Source organism: Cebus imitator, unplaced genomic scaffold (genome assembly GCF_001604975.1).
Source record: "Cebus imitator isolate Cc_AM_T3 unplaced genomic scaffold, Cebus_imitator-1.0 Scaffold13, whole genome shotgun sequence".
NCBI lineage: Eukaryota > Metazoa > Chordata > Mammalia > Primates > Cebidae > Cebus > Cebus imitator.
In genome coordinates this window covers 12472798-12480919 of record NW_016107328.1, presented here as the reverse complement: position 1 = coordinate 12480919, position 8122 = coordinate 12472798, and the positions used below count along the sequence as shown (strand labels likewise).

Below are 8122 nucleotides of genomic sequence, written 5' to 3'. Positions count from 1 at the left end.
AAAGAACCACACACTGTATGATTCCATTTATACAAAACACCAAGATCTAGAAAGACAGAAATATTAGTGGTTGCCTAGGGCTGGGGTCTTAGGAGAGTCAGGGATAGGGAGTGACTTGGGTGGTAAAAATGCTCTAAAATTAATTATGGTGATGGTTGCACAACTCTATGAATATACTAAAATCATCAAATTGTACACATTGAATAATGAACTGTATGGTATGTGAAATACATCTCAATAACGCCATTAAAAAATGATTTTGGGCTGGAGTGGTTCATGCCTATAATCCCAGCATTTTGGAAGTCCAAGGCGGGTGGATCACTTGAGCCCAGGAGTTCAAGACCAGCCTGGGCAACATGGTGAAACCTCGTCTCTATAAAAAATACAAAAATTAGCCAGGCATGGTGATACATACCTGCAGTTCCAGCTACTTGGGGGGCTGAGGCAAGAGGATCAGTTGAGCCCAGAAGGTCAGGGCTGCCACTGCATTCCAGCTGGGTGACTAAATGAGACTCCACCTCTTAAAAGAAAAAGAAAAAATTGACAAGTTGACTCTAAAATTAATCTGGAAAAGAAACTAATAATAGCCAAAATACTGTTTTTTAAATAATAGAGGGAATGAGCTGATATAGTATATGACTTCCAATAAAATAATTATGATGGAGTATTTACCCTATTAGATGTCAACATATAACATACAGTTTAATAGAGGATGTTGTGGTATTGGTCCAGCAAAATAGAAAAGTAAGCCATAGAACAGAAGTAAGTCTAGAAACAGACCCTGTATGAGAAATGAGTACATGAGGCCAGGCAAGGTGGCTTATGTCTGTAATCCCAGCACTTTGGAAGGCCGAGGTGGGAGAGTCTCCTGAGGCTGGGAGTTTGAAGCTAGCCTAAGCAATATAGCAAAACCTCATCTCTATCTCTACATATAAAAATTAAAAAGAGAAAAAAAAAAGAAATTAGTACATGATAAGTGTGACATTTCAGATTAATGGCTCAAGAATGGACTGACTACTCGAAGTGACAGTGTTTGGAAAACAACAATTACACACACACAATTCCAGAGGAATTAAAGAAAAACTCACACTATTCCCACAAGAACTTTGAGGAGAAAACCGAGCTTTAGAAGAAAACCCTGCTCTTTCTAAGAGTAGAGGAGGAGCCAGGCACAATGGCTCACAGCACTTTGGGAGGCCAAGGCAGGCAGATCACCTGAGGTCAAGAGTTTGAGACCAGCCTGGTCAACATTGTGAAACCCCATTTCTACTAAAAATATAAAAAGTAGCCGGGTGTGGTGGCACATGCCTGTAATCCCAGCTACTCAGAAGGCTGAGGCAAGAAAATTGCTTGAGCCCTGGAGGCAGAAGTGTCAGTGAGCCAAGACCATGCCATTGCACTCCAGCCTGGGCAACAAGAGCGAAACTCCCTCTCGGAAAAAAAAAAAAAAAAGAGTAGAGGAGGATTTTTCAACCTCAACATAACTGACATTTTTGGCTGGTGAAGTTCTTTGTTGTGGGAAGCTTTCCCATGCGCTGTCGGATGTTTAGCAGCACCCCTGGCTTCTACTCACTAGATAACCAATAGCAGCACCACCCTAGTAGAACAAACAAAAAATGTCTACAGACATTGCCAAATAACCCTGAGAGCAAAAATCTCTCCAATTTAACAACCACTCAGATTGGGAATGATAGCCACAAAACACAAACACATGCAAAACAGACTGATAAATTAAAACCTAAAATTTTAAACCTTGTTTCAACAAAGATGCCATATAGTTAAAAGACAGGCAACAACTTTAAAAAAGCAATAAGGACTAAATATTATCAATATATATGAATAACAAAAGATCAAAATCCAGAACATATAAAATACTACTGTAAGTCAATAAGGAAAAGAAAATCCAATAGAGATGTTTCTTAAAAGAGGAAATACAAATGGCCATCAATCAAGAAAACATGGTCAATCTCAATAGTGATTAGGTGAATGCAAATTAAAACACCAATGAGAAATCACTTTTCCATCCATCAGATTGGCAAAAATAGAAAAGATTCATACCATTAAATGTTCAAAAGAGCATGGGGGAGCAGGCACGGTGGCTCACTCCTGTAATCCCAGCTACTTGGGAGGCTGAGGCAGGAGAATAGCTTGAGCCCGGGGGGCAGACATTACAGTGAGCCAAGGCCAGTGGATCACTGGAGGTCAGGTGTTTGAGACTAGCCTGGCCAACACGGGGTGAAACTCCGTCTCTACTAAAAATACAAAAATTAGCGGGGCGTGGTGGCAGGCACCTGTAATCTCAGCTACTTGGGAGGCTGAGGCAGGAGAATTGCTTGAACCCAGGAAGCGGAGGCTACAGTGAGCCAAGATCGTATCACTGTACTCCAGCCTGGGCAACAGAGCAAGACTCTTATCTCAAAAAAAACAAAAAAAGCATGGAGGAAATTATTTTATACACTGGGGGTGGCAATTTGGCATTCCTATATGTCCATACTCGCCCACTCAGCAATTCCACCTGCAGGTACCCATCCTTGAGAAATGCTCACATGGGCACAGAGGCGTGTGGAAGGATGTTCTCTGCCACATTGTGTCTAACATTGAAAAACTGGAACAATTTTTGGAATTGTTCCAAAAACAATCTATGGAATCTTACATAAGCATGGAACTTACAGAGCAAGCAGAAAGAATAGGTAGATCTCTAGGTACTGACAAAGAAAAAATTCCAAGACCCATTTTTAAGCATAAAATGTCAAGTTGCAGAATGCATAAAACATACATATTTGTAAAAGTTTAACATGAAAGCTTACAAACATATATCTTACACGTACACATACCTGTCAATAAATGCAAAGAAAAATACACCCAAACTGACAACAGTTCTTATTTTGTGGGAAAGGGACTGGTAAAGAAGAAAAGGTGGAGATGGAAAAAAAAAATCAAAGAGGATCTGTCTTCCTCACTCCCCACCCTCACCGCCAAGGAGCACAGCAAGCTAAGAAGAATCTGTCTTGTTTAACATTTTTACATAATTTTGTTACAAGACTTTATGCACGGACTATAAATGGAATATTTAAAAAACACATTTTTAAAACAAGCTCAACTTGACCAAATTTAATCCATCTTCCCCCCTGCGCCCCGACCTCCGCTTCCTAATTCCTATGATTTAAAAAACCTTTCACGGCAATTCCTTCTATCCTTGTAACAGAACTTAAAAAAAAAAAAAAAAGTATAATTTTGTGTTTTTGAGGAGAGGGTATATAGAGGAGTCTGAATGTTGTATTCATATCAAAAGGATATCAAGAGCTTATCGAGGAATGCTTGTTTGTATTTTAAGGAGCAGGTGTCAATTTTGTAATAAATAATGATTAAGTTTCTTAAGTTTTGATCCATCCCAGGGATGTGAAAAGCGAAAGAGGTGGCCCTCGACCAGGCCCAGAGCAGGGTGTGGTCCGGGAGGACAGGAATGGTAGCGGGGGGTGGCAGCTCCCACGTATCCAGGGAAGAAAACACCAGCTGTGGCCGCCTCGAACCCGCGGCGCCCGAGGAGCTACCAGGTGCCGCGGGCGGGGCCTCCTTTTTAGCTGATTGGGACACACAGCCTGAAAGGTCTGGTAAGGACTCCCAGAGACAGGGTAAGGGGGTCGGAAAAAGAGGCCCAAGAGGGCGTGGAAGGCCGCGGGCAGGGGTGAGGCCCTCCTTGAGCATCTGGGTGCTCAATCGCCCTGCGTGGGCGACGGGGGTGAGGAGGGTCACGTCGAGGGGCGGGCAGAGGGGCAGGGCCAACTTGCTCCGGGACAGCTGGGTCCCCGCAATGTCACCCCCGCACACGGTAATATGCCCTGCTCCACGACCCCTCTTGGTCTGCACTGGAAGCCCCTCTGCCCCGAGGATAATCCCGGCGCGAGGCCTCGCCGGCCCCTCAGCCTCACTTACCTGCGGTCTCGCACTGGCCCGCACACCTGCCGCGGCCTCACGTTAAAGAGATGGAACCTGTGCGGCCGCCTGCGCGAACCCACCCGGATTCACTAGGGCCGTAACCACTTCCGTTCCTGCGGCCGGCCTGGAGGGCGGAATCCTAGTTGGGGTGTTCGAACGGGCGGCGCCATCTTGTACGGAAGCTACCGGGGCAAGTGTTGCCTACCCAGTCTCTCTCCTCTGTTGAACAAAGGATCTGTTAACATTGGGAGGGCTTAATGTCGTCTTCCGAAAAGTGACGCCTTTGTTTCTGGGATGGTATTTTTGTGTTCTGGTTTTGGCTTTGAAGGGAGAACCCTTAAGAACCCTCACAAATGCTATCTGGGACGTCTACTTTTCATTCTTTAGTATCCTGCGTACTGTTTTTCTGTTCAACGATGACAGTAAATAGAAGGAAAAACACTGTATTTAAGTAATGTAGTCCTCATTACCAGTACTCGTTATCCTATAGTCACTATAATAATTTTATGTCCTCCTCTTTTTTTTTTTTTTTTTTACTGTTTTCCTCCTTACATTGCCCAGGCTGGCCTTGAACTCCTGGTCTCAAGCGATTCTCACCACTCGGCCTCCCAAAGTGCTGGGATTACAAAATGCCCAACCTACACCATCTTTTATAGTAATAACCACAGTACCTTCTGTTTATAAATTAAATTGTTCATCCTATCAGTCTTTATTAGCAATTATATGTGAGGCAGTTAATGTGTGCCACATGCATGCTGTTCCTTTCTCATGTAATGTGTAAAACAGAAGGATAAATTAGATGTGCATAAATAACCAATATAAGGTATAATAATAGTTGCCATTTGTTGATTTTGTGTTCACCTGTTCCTAGGAGCTTTGCAATGCATTTTACTTACTTTTTCTCTTTTAATCCCTCTAACAACCCTATGATGCAGTACTACTATTAGTGCCGTTTTACATAAAATAGAAAAAGGTTAAATAACTTCCTCAAGGTAATTCAGTGAGTAAGCACTGGAGTTAGAAATCAAACCTCATGTGTCTGATTGCAAAGCATGTAGCCCTCATTCTGTATATTATATTGTCTCCAATTCAGGGCCAAATGTTTTAAACTCCATTGAATAAGTACCCATGGGAGAAATTTGCAGCTGTCATAGAGGATTCACTCCCTGAATTTTTATCTGCTCCATCTCGAAACACTTAAAAAATAAAAGATAAAGAAGAAATGCAAGTTAAAATCACAATGAGATACCACCATATACCTGGCAAGATTGTGGAGCAACCACAACTCTGATATGCTCCTGAAGGGAACAAAAATTGATGCAATCACTTTGTTAAACTAGTGGTATCAACTGAAGCTGAATATATGAAAAACCTTTGTTTCAACAATTTCACCCCTAGGTGGGGCACAGTGCCTCAAGGTGTAATCTCAGCACTTTAGGAAGTTTAGCTGTGTTGCCCAGGCTGGTCTTGTACTCCTGGCCTCAAGCAATCCTCCCACCTCGGCCTCCCAAAGTGCTGGGCACAATGGTATGCACCTCTAGTCCCAGCTACTCCAGAGGCTAAGGCAAGAGGATCTCTTGAACCCTGGAGTTTGAGGCTGCAGTGAGTTGTGATCACACTACTGCAGTCCAGCATAGGTGACAGAGCTAGACCCTGTCTCTAAAAACAAACACAACAAAAAATAATTTCACTCCTAATTATATATATGCAACTGAAATGTCTGCATATATTCACCAAAAGGAAATGTAAAAAAAAAAAGCTCATACGCATACTTTTATCAGCCCCAAACTGGAAACTACCCAAATGTCCCTGCTGTTAGAAGTCATTGTATATAGCGACTAATCTTAGGGGAGTAATAACTGGAAGGACCATGAGGAGGCTCACAAAGTGCTGGTAATGTTCTGTTTCTTTCTGTCTTTTTCTTTTTCTTTTTGAGACCCAGTCTACTCTATCTCCCAGGCTGGAGTGCAGTGGCGCGATCTTGGCTTGCTGCAACCTCCACCTCCCAGGTTCAAGCAATTCCCTGCCTCAGCCTCCCAAGTAGCTGGAATTACAGGCGCCTACCACCAAAGCCGACTAATTTTTGTATTTTTAGTAGAGACGGAGTTTCACCATCTTGACCAGGCTAATCTTGAACTTCTGACCTCAAGGACCTTGACTCCACCCACCTCAGCCTCCCGAAAACACTGTCAGCCCCAAATTCTGCCAAGGATGTGGAGTAACAGGAGCTCTCATTCATTGCTGTTGGGAATGGAAGATGGTACAGCCACTTCTGAAGACAGTTTGGCAGTTTCTTATAAAGGTAAAAATAGATCGTCTCAGCATGCAATCCAGCAGTCACCTCCTTGGTTATTTACCCAAATGAGTTAAAAACTTAGGACCACACATAAACTTGCACATGAATGTTGATAGCAGGTTTATTTCTAAGCTGGAAACAATCAAGATGTCTTTCTGTAGGTAAAAGAATAACCAAACTGGTAATCCTTACAATGGAATATTATTCAGAACTAAAAAGGAAGAAGATACCAAGCCACACACACACACACAAATATGGAGTAACCTTAAATGTATACTGCTAAGTGAAAGAGGTCAGTCTGAAATGGCTACATCCAACAATATGACATTCTGGAAAAGGCATAACTATAGAGATGGTAAAAAGATCAGTGGTTTCCAGAGATTCCAGGGGAGGAGGAAGGGCAGAATAGCTGGAGCAAGGGGATTTTTAGGGCAGTGAAACTATTCTGTGTGATACTGCAATGGTGGATACATGCATTATGCGTTTGTGAAAAACTATGGAACTGTGCAACAAGAAGAGTGAACTCTAATGTAAATTATAAACTTTGGCTAATAATGTATCAGTATAATTTTGTAGCAAAGGTACAATACTCATGCAAGATGTCAATAATATATGAAATTGTATGTAGTGAGGGGAGGTATGTGGGAGCTCTCTACACATTCTGTTCAAATTTTCTGTAAACCTAAAACTGCTCTAGAAACAAAGTCAATTATTTTTTTTAAAAAAAGGTCATTGTGTGAACTGCTTGATTTATCTAAAATGCTTTCTTCATTTGTTTATTCATTCCAAGGACAACTTAACATCAAGCACTGGGCTAGGGATTCATGGAACACCATGTGCAGAAAATTCAAGAGGAACTGTGGCAGGAAGTGCTAGTTGCCCACCTAGTATCCATTCTCCCTTTCCACTTAGCAATGAAAGTCAGGGGCATTAAAAAATTCCATTTAAAAAATACAACTTGCTGTCTTCATTAGGAGTAGATATGGCCATGTGACTAAGTTCTGGCCAATGAGTTATAAGCAAAAGTTTTTGCATGAGACTTTTGGTAATGTTTCTAAAAAGGGGACAGGCTGGGCACAGTGGCTCACATCTGTAATCCGAGCACTTTGAAAGGCCAAGGCGGGTGAATCACTTGAGGTCAGGAGCTCAAGACCAGCTTGGTCAACATGGTGAAACCCCCATCTCTACTAAAAATACAAAAATTAGCCAGATGTGGTGGCACATACCTGTAATCTAAGCTACTCAGGAGGCTGGAGCATGAGAATCACTTGAACCCAGGAGACATAGGTTGCAGTGAGCTGAGATCGCACCACAGCCCTCCAGTCTGAGTGACAGAGTGAGAGACTTTGTCTCAAAAAAAAAAAAAGAAAGAAAGAAACAAAGTAAAAGGGGACGAAGAGGACAAGCCAGGTGTGGTGGCCCATGCCTGTAATCCCAGCACTTTGAGAGGCCAAGACGGGAAGATCACTTGAGCCCAGGAGTCCAAGACCAGGCTGGACAACAAAGGGAGATGCCGTTTCTATAAAGGAGTAAAAAATTAGCTGGGCATGGTAGTGTGTGCCTGTAATCCCAGCTACTTGGAAGGCCAAGGTGGAAGAATTGCTTGAGCCAGGGAGGGCAAGGCTGCCAGTGAGTCATGATTGCACCACTGCACTCTAGCTTGGTAGACAGAGTGGAATTCTGTCAAATAAATAAAGAGGGGACAGATAACTCCCACAGGCCTCTTTTGCCTGTTGTCCTTGCTCTCCCACTTCTTCCTTGCTTAGACTAGGACCTGATAGCTGAAGCTCCAGCAGTTCTCTGCCATCACAGAGGCAATTTAAACATGGAAGCCAGGTACTTAGAAAGATGGAATGTAGAAGTAGATGTAGCCTGGATCCCTGATGCCTT

At 42.8% G+C, this 8122-nt stretch overlaps 1 protein-coding gene across 3 annotated transcripts in view; it reads right to left on the bottom strand.

Moving 5' to 3' along the window:
• The window catches only part of EXD2 (exonuclease 3'-5' domain containing 2), a 42815-nt gene extending 38695 nt beyond the window's left edge, over window positions 1-4120 (bottom strand). The window contains exon 1 of one of the 3 annotated variants that reach the window (XM_017501027.2): window positions 3934-4120. The gene's annotated coding sequence lies outside the window, so the exon portion shown is untranslated. Of the gene's footprint in view, window positions 1-415; window positions 467-3933 lie in introns of those variants that run through there. The other 2 variants (XM_037728808.1, XM_017501046.2) reach the window with 2 other exon arrangements.
• Window positions 4121-8122: the final 4002 nt, after the last annotated feature.